The sequence below is a fragment of the Lithobates pipiens genome, unplaced genomic scaffold (assembly GCF_037356315.1).
Source record: "Lithobates pipiens isolate NorthernLeopardFrog02 unplaced genomic scaffold, aLitPip1_a1.2 Scaffold_8, whole genome shotgun sequence".
Classification (NCBI taxonomy): Eukaryota; Metazoa; Chordata; class Amphibia; order Anura; family Ranidae; genus Lithobates; species Lithobates pipiens.
The window spans coordinates 199908940-199917195 of NW_027507903.1; positions in this window are offsets into that span (position 1 = coordinate 199908940).

Here is an 8256-nt window from a genome sequence, read left to right on the forward strand (position 1 = left end):
AAAGTTATTGTAAATCCCGCGTCAGATATAAAGGAAAGAGGTAATAATAGGTATTTTGTGTGTTGCTGTATAGTAGTTACAAGCAGCCAGCTCCGCTGAGAGCAGCGGCTAACAGTTGTGAGCAGCTTCAGTCGCCCATTCCCTCTACTCAATCCATACCTATGTACAAATATTTTTTCACACAATACATGGTGTTATGTGATTGGAAGATGAGAGAGGGGAGGGATGCATATGATTTTGGTTGCTTCACTCTAAAAAGGAGAACAAAGGGTAGTTTCAGTGAGCTTATACTGTGCATGTGACTTTCACATTTTTACATGGCTGCTCTTACTTATTTTGTACTTGTTCTTCTAATAAATATTGATATAGAAATTTTTATTTTATCTACTTTATTCTGAAATCACTCTCTTGGTAAAGTGGACTGCCAGCTTAAACGGTCTAGTTTTGGAAAGAGTGGGAAAAGAGGTGTGAACCTTTGTGAGATGGATCTACTTGGAAACAGTGGCGGCTGGTGCTCCAAATTTGTTTGGGGGGGGCGCAAACAAACTGAAAAATTCTGAAAAGAACCCCATCAATTGCAGCCTCACTGTACCATTAATTGCCACCACTGTACCAACAAACGCAGCCATTGTGCCATCAAATGCAGCCACTGTGCCAATCAAATGCCGCCACTTCACTATCAAACACAGGCACTGTGCCCATCGATTGCCACTACTGTGCTCATCAATTGCCACCACTGTGCCATCAATTGCAGTCACTGTGCTCATTAGATGCAGCCATATCAAATGCCGTCAGTGTGCCCCCCACCCGCCTTCTGTGCTTACCCTGTCTCGGTGGCAGTGGGACAGCTCCTCGATGTCTTCTCCCATCCTGTCTTCCCATCCTCTGCCGATAGACGTCCAATCACAGCGCCTGTTGTTTCAGCCAATCTGGTAATGGGTAACAGATCTGAGCACCTGATTGGCGGAGAGGCGGTTTAGTGTTAGGAATTCTTGTTTTTTTGTTGACCATTTTTGCTGTTTGTCTACGTTTTCTTTCACTTGTCTACTGATGGTGGTTACTGGGTTTTCATCCTCTTTGATGTTGAAGTCCATTACCCTTTCAGATAGCAGTCTTCCCCCCTAGTGGTGCTAACTGTCTTGTTCTAGAAGATTGGATTCATTCTTGGTGCCATTTACACATTGCTCCTTCAGCTAGTTGTTCCTTTGGAGATTTTTCTAGCCATAATCCAACATCCATTGGATATCTCAGTGCCTGTTGCCCACTCCTCAGTTGCACTGCTTTTGCATGGCTCACATGCCTTGAGACGATTCAGTTCGCAGTTGCAGCGCTATACAACTTATTAATTCATTCATTCACATCTAGATTTTACTATATTCACAAGTCTCTCAATGAACAATAAAGAAAATACAGTACGATTTTTGTACTGTCAGTAAAAATGTTTTTCTTGTAGTCCGTTGAAGGACATAAATCTCATCCCACTGTGTCTTGGTCCTCTGTACTGCTTGCTCTCAAAACTAAGGCATAACTGTTAGGGGCTGCCTCATAGTGGACGGCCCTTCACCACCTTTTCTGAAGGCAGCTGCATAAAAACCCACATCAATGATTTACTATATCCCTGTGTCCCTCTATGGACTCCAAAAAACTATTTTACAAGAAGTTCAAACATTTTATTGTATTCATTTATGTATAATGTTTATCCCAAAAGAAAAAAAAATTGTTGTTGTAACTGCCTTAAAAGTGTTAGCTAGATTTTGTCTTTAATTTCTTAGTTAAGTGCATCTAAATTTGCTTGTACACCTAATGCTGCGTACACACAGACGAAATCAGTGCGATGGACAATCCGATCGTGTGTGGGCTAATCCAATCGTTTTTCATTAAAAGAATCCGACTGACCTAGAAATAGAACATGTTTCAAATCTGTCCGACGGATTCAATTCCTATCGGGAAAACCGGTTGTCTGTATGCTGGTCCGACGGACCAAATACGATACGAGGGAAGCTATTGGCTACTGGCTATTGAACTTCCTTTTTTAGTCCTGTCTTACGTTATCACGTTCAAAACGAACAGACTTTCGAACAGACTTAGTCCGTTCGTGTGTAGCCAAGTCCGTTCTTTTGGAAAGTCTGTCGGGAAGACCGTCTGACCTAGTCTGCCGGAAAGTCCGGGTGTGTGTACGCGGCATAATACTACCCTCCAAGTGTTGACAGTTCTGCTGTTCCAATAGTGGCTCAGCTGCTCCTCCATAGAGTGGAACCAGCTTAATACAGGAATTGTGGGGTTGATTTTCTAACACTGGAGAGTGCAAAATCTGGTACAGCTGTAACATTGTCAAAATAAACTGGAAGCTGATTGGATTCTGTGCAGAGCTGCACCAGATTTTGCACTCTCCGGGTATAGTAAAGCAACCCTTGTGTTACTGGCTGGATCACCAGGTGAAAATAAAGAAAAATAAAAGATTGAAAAAGAAGATTAATGCACCGATAGGGCTCATTGAGATGGGTGATTAAGCCTCATACTTGTAAATAAATTTCTTTAAAACCAGAATTTGGTGGCTTAGCCCACTCTAACCACTTGCCAACTGGTTCACGCCAATATACGTCGGCAGAAGGGCACGTACAGGCAGATTAACGTACCTGTATGTTGCCCTTTAAGAAGTGGTTTGTGGTCCCATGGACTTGATGTTGGTGGGGATACCCGCGATCGTCTCATGGAGAGGAAAAACAGGGAAATGCTGATATAAACAATCATCTTCCCATTCTGCCTAGTGACACTGATCACAGCTCCCTGTAATTGGGAGCGGTGATCAGTGTCGTGTCACACATAGCCCCTCCCCCCTCAGTTAGAATCACTCCCTAGGACATACTTAACCCCATACAGCGCCACCTAGTGGTTAACCACTTCACTGCCAGTCAAATTTACACAGTAATCAATGCATTTTTAATTGCACTGATCGCTGTATACATGTGAATGGTCCCAAAATCACGCCAAAAGTGTCCCATCTGTCCGCCATAATGTCACAGTCACAATAAAAATTGCTGATCATTGGCATTACTAGTTAAAAAAAAAATATATTAATAAAAATGCCATAAAACTTTCCCCTATTTTGTAGATGCTAAAACTTTTGCGCAAACCAAGTAACCACTTGACCACTGTGCACTTAAACCCCCTTCTTAACCAGACCAATTTTCAGCTTTCGGTGCTCTCACACTTTGAATGACAATTACTCAGTCACGCAACACTGTACCCATATAAAATGTCATTTTTTCACACAAATAGAGCTTTCTTTTGGTGGTATTTAATCACCGCTGGGTTTTTTATTTTTTGCGCTATAAATCAAAAAAGACTGAAGATTTGGTCATGGATTTTTCCGGGAGCGTGCCCCATGGACGTCCTCCCAGAATAAGCCGACCACGATGTAGCCGTCTTTCGGCTATGGCCCGGTCAGCAAGTGGTTAATAAATGCTTATTACGATTTTTTTTTACCAAAAATATGTAGAAGAATATGTATCGGCCTAAACTGAGGAAAAAAATGTTTATATATATATATATATATATATATATATATATATATATATATATATATATATATATATATATATATATATATATATATATATATATATGTTTTGGGGGTATTTATTATAGCAAAAAAAATAATGTGTTTTTTTCAAAATTGTCGCTTTTTTTTTGTTTATAGCATAAAAAAGAAAAACCACAGAGGTGATCAAATACCACCAAAAGAAAGGTCTATTTGTGGGGAAAAAAGGACGTCAATTTTGTTTGGAAGCCACGTTGCATGGCCGCACACTTGTCAGTTAAAATGACACAGTGCCGAATCTCAAAAAGTGCTCTGGTCTTTGGGCAGGCAAATGGTCTGGGGCTTAAGTGGTCAAAGTGTTTTTTAAATCCAAAAGCCCCATACACACTATCAGTTTTTCTGCTGAGTTTTTCCTTCAGATTTACCAAAAACATGTAATAAGAGGTCAAACCTTAGGAGTTTCAATTTGTATGCAATCAGGCAGGCCCTTGCACTACATGCTTTTGGTAAATCTGAAGGAAAAACTCAGCAGAAAAACTGATAGTGTGTACGGGGCTTTACATATACCCAGTGAAGGAACTCTTCGCGGGGGCAGAGAGCTCAGTTAGGAGAGCTCTGAGAGCTGATTGGAGGGAAGGGACACACCTCCTCTTCACATAGGAACATTTTTCTCTTGGTTTCAGGAAAACTTGTCAGAAGTGACTCATGCTGAAAGCAGAGGAATATAGCAGCAGACAGAAATTACACTTAGTGCTTTTAATTGAGACAAGTACAACACTATACAGGGATATGCTTTATTTATTTTTCATTTTGGAGGTTTACAACCACCTTAAGGCTGGCCGTGCACTAAGCAATTTTGTACGAATTTCTACCATATTCAAAAATTATTGGTGGTAGATTGCCTTGGTCTACACAATTATTTCAATTGTTTTGATAGTGGGTAAATGTAAAGGCCCGTACACACGGTTGGACTTTTTGACAACAAACATGCAAATTAGCTGTTTTGGAGCAACATCCGACTGTGTGTACGCTCCATCGGACAAACTTTTTCTGTTTTCATCGGACTTTTGTTGGCTGTGCGAACGGACAAACTTTCTGGCAACAAAAGTCAGATGGAGCAAAGTCCGACCGTGTGTACGCAAAAGCATCGGACTTTTGTACAAGGTACAAACACGCATGCTCAGAACCTATGCAAACGATCAGACTACAATACAGAAGTTGACCAAAGGTGGCGCTGGAGTCATTGAACGTCCTCTTTTGAAGTGGCGTCCGTACGTTGTGTTTGTTGTCAAAAAGTCCGACCGTGTGTATGCAATACAAACTTGTGGACCACGCCCTTTGTACAAAAGTCCACGGAAAAGTTTGTACAAGTCCGACCGTGTGTATGAGGCTTTAGATTTATCTTTATTCTGCAATTTTCAGTCTTGAAGATCACATAGCTGACAAACAAAGGTACACATGTCATAGCTCTTATGCCCTGTACACACGAGTGCCGGAGTTCCGACGGAATTCCGCTGAAACTGTCTTTGGTGTACACACGGTCACACCAAAGTCCGATCGTCAAGAACAAGGTGACGTACAACACGTATGACAGGACTAGAAAAAGGAAGTTCTATAGCCAGTAGCCAATAGCTTCTGTCTCGTACTTGCTTCAGAGCATGTGTCGTTTTTGGCCCGTCAGAACAGCATACAGACGAGCGGTTTTCCCGATAGGAATTGGCTCCGTCAGAAATATTCGGAACGTGTTCTATTTGTAGGTCCGTCAGAGTTTAAAAAAAAAAAAAGTCTGATGAGGCATACACACAATCGGAATATACGATGAAAAGCTTCCGTCTGACTTTTTCTGCCGGACATTCCTCTCGTGTGTACGTGGCATTACAGTTGGAATGACTGCAAATTTTTCTCCGCAGTTATTGCTGTCGACAATAGTCCAAGCTGCAATTGGAAATGAAGTAATGTGCCAATTCAGGAAACTGTACTTTGAATTAATGTTGATATATGCTATTCCTTATTATTAAGGACTACACCGAAGGCTCAGATTTCATTTTAACGGCCAAAGTTGAATTGACCGATATGGAGAGTCACTTCTCCAGAGGAACAGGATGTGTTTGAAAACAATCTGTGTCTTATCTCTGTTAAATTCTTAGGATACTCTACTGTGGTTATGTTTCCAAATAAAAACTGCAAAGATAAGCCTGGCAACTACGATATGTATATTCTCTCCAGCACTTTGATGACAAGTTATTTAAACTGGATTATTACTGATGTTTTTGTTACTAAACAAACCACGATGGCAAGTATGATTATTGAAATAACTGGTATTTTTTAAGTTACTGTTTAGCATATATATTTTTTCATTAGGGGGGATACTACATCATACATATTAGTTATATGGCTGCAGGCAATAGGACACCTACCAAATTACATACAGAATGTAGGCAGGTTGAAAAATGTACAGGGTTAGCTATCCAGCAGCCCCTCCAGGCTGGGGAAAGGGTCAAGTGTTTCTTGCTTACTTATTAATTACAATAATTATTGTAATTATTACAATAATTGGTTATCACTGGGTAAACAAAACAATTTAAAACAGTCCTAAATAATTCTCCTTATCAAAGGTAATATGTGTAGTCTGTGTAAACAACACTATTTCTTCAATCAAGCCGATTTTTTTCTTGTATTACTTCCACCACACCTTCGAGAGAAAATCCACCACCACAAAAACTACTGACCAAATTGCAATGTAAGCAGCGCATTACATTTATGTAGTAGTCCTCTGCAGAGACCTAAGACATACAATCACTCTCTGTTATTTTGGATATGTCAGATCCTCAGGAGCCTAATGTTCAAAGGTAAGGCCGCGTACACACGGGCGGACTGTCTGACGGACTTGGTCCGCTGAAACGTGTTTCAGCGGACAGTCCGCTCGTGTGTGGGCTTCAGCGGACTTTTTCAGCGGACAGTCTGGCGGACTAAGTCTTTCGGAATTTTCGTAATATTGTCCGTCCAACTTTGGTTTCAGCGGACAGTCCGCTCGTGAGTAGGCTAGTTGGACGGACTAAGTATGGCGCATGCTCAGAAAGGATTTACACGGCAGAAGGTTGCATTGCAGTGTATTGGACGTCGTATTTCTAGTCCCGTCGTACGTGCTGTACATGTCATCGCGCAAGCTTTCAGCGGACTGTCTGTTCATCGTGTGTGGTCAAGTCCGTTCATTCAAAAGTAGGACGGACTGTCTGTCGGATTTTCTGAGGCCGCGTACACACGCGGGGACTGTTCGCCCAACTTTGTCCGTCAAACAGTTTCGGCAAACAGTCCGCTCAAAATTAGCATGGACGGACATGGCCACACACGACGGACGAACAGTTTGCTGAAACCGTGCGCTATGACGTGAACGGCACGTACGACGGGACGAAAAATACGACGTCCTATACACTGCATTATAACTTTCGGCATGTAAATCCTTTCTGAGCATGCGCGGAACTTAGTTTGACGAACAAGCCTACACACGAGCGGACTGTTCGCTGAAACAAGGTTTCAGCGGACAGTTTTTCGGAAATTCCGAAAAACCTTGTTCGTCAAACTGTCCGCTGAAACTGTCCGCTGAAAGCCCACACACGAGCGGACTGTCCGCCCAAACACTGTTCAGCGGACAAAGTTGGGCGAACAGTCCGCCCGTGTGTACGCGGCCTGACGGACTTAGTTGGCCAGACAATCCGCCCGTGTGTACGCGGCCTAAGAGAGAAAACTTTACATAGTGTGAAATCTTTTAAAACAGCTGCAAAAATATATTTAAAAAAATGGTGCACTCACATTTAGGCCTCATGCACACTGGATGTTTTTGGATGTTTTTAACAGCAGCTGTTTTTGGCTTCAGACATTTTTTTCTACAGTCAATAAACTCTCCAGCATGTTATCCTATTTGTCAATGCACTCATAGGCTATTATCAACTGTTTTTGGCTGGGGCATTTTTTGACTGTAAACCCCCCCCCCCAAAAAAAAAATTGGGGGTTCTGAAAGGAGTGTTTCAGCAGTAAAAATGCTCTAATGTCAAAAAATGCAGATAAACATGCAAAATCGCGTTTTTGTAGAGTTTTTGATCCCATTGAATTAAAAATGTTTTTTTTAAAAACGCAAAAAAAAATGCTATTGAAAAACTCACTGCAAAGCTAAGCTACTGTCATTTTTATAAGGTTATTATAACGTCCAGTGTGCATGAGGCCTTAAGGGTGTTTATCCTGACACCGCTATATAAGCATAAAATTAAAGCCGGGTTCCTTCCGACAATACCAAAGCTACGAATAAACAAAAGTTCAGCATAGCGTGGTAGCCGCACAAAAAACACCAGCCTTGTCACGGGCATTGATGAGTGTGCCCTGTACCCACACATGCATGGGGGCAGATGACCCCACCCACAAGTAAATAATGTGTATTGTGCTGTTACACCCCCCCCCCCCCCCACTTCAGCTTTAAAGAGTTATTGTGGCAAAATCAAAAATGACATGCTGTGATGCAATCTGTCAATAGTATTAACACAACAGTTTTTGGTTTTGCTGGCATTCCCCCTGTAAAATTGATTTAATCATTTATTAATCCTGCCAATAGATCTGCTATTTTACACTTTATGCAACAGGCCAAGCTGTCCAAAAAAAGTTTTAGCTAAAGGAGTCCTGACTAACCATTTACTACAACCAGGGTTGCTTATAACAGTCACCTT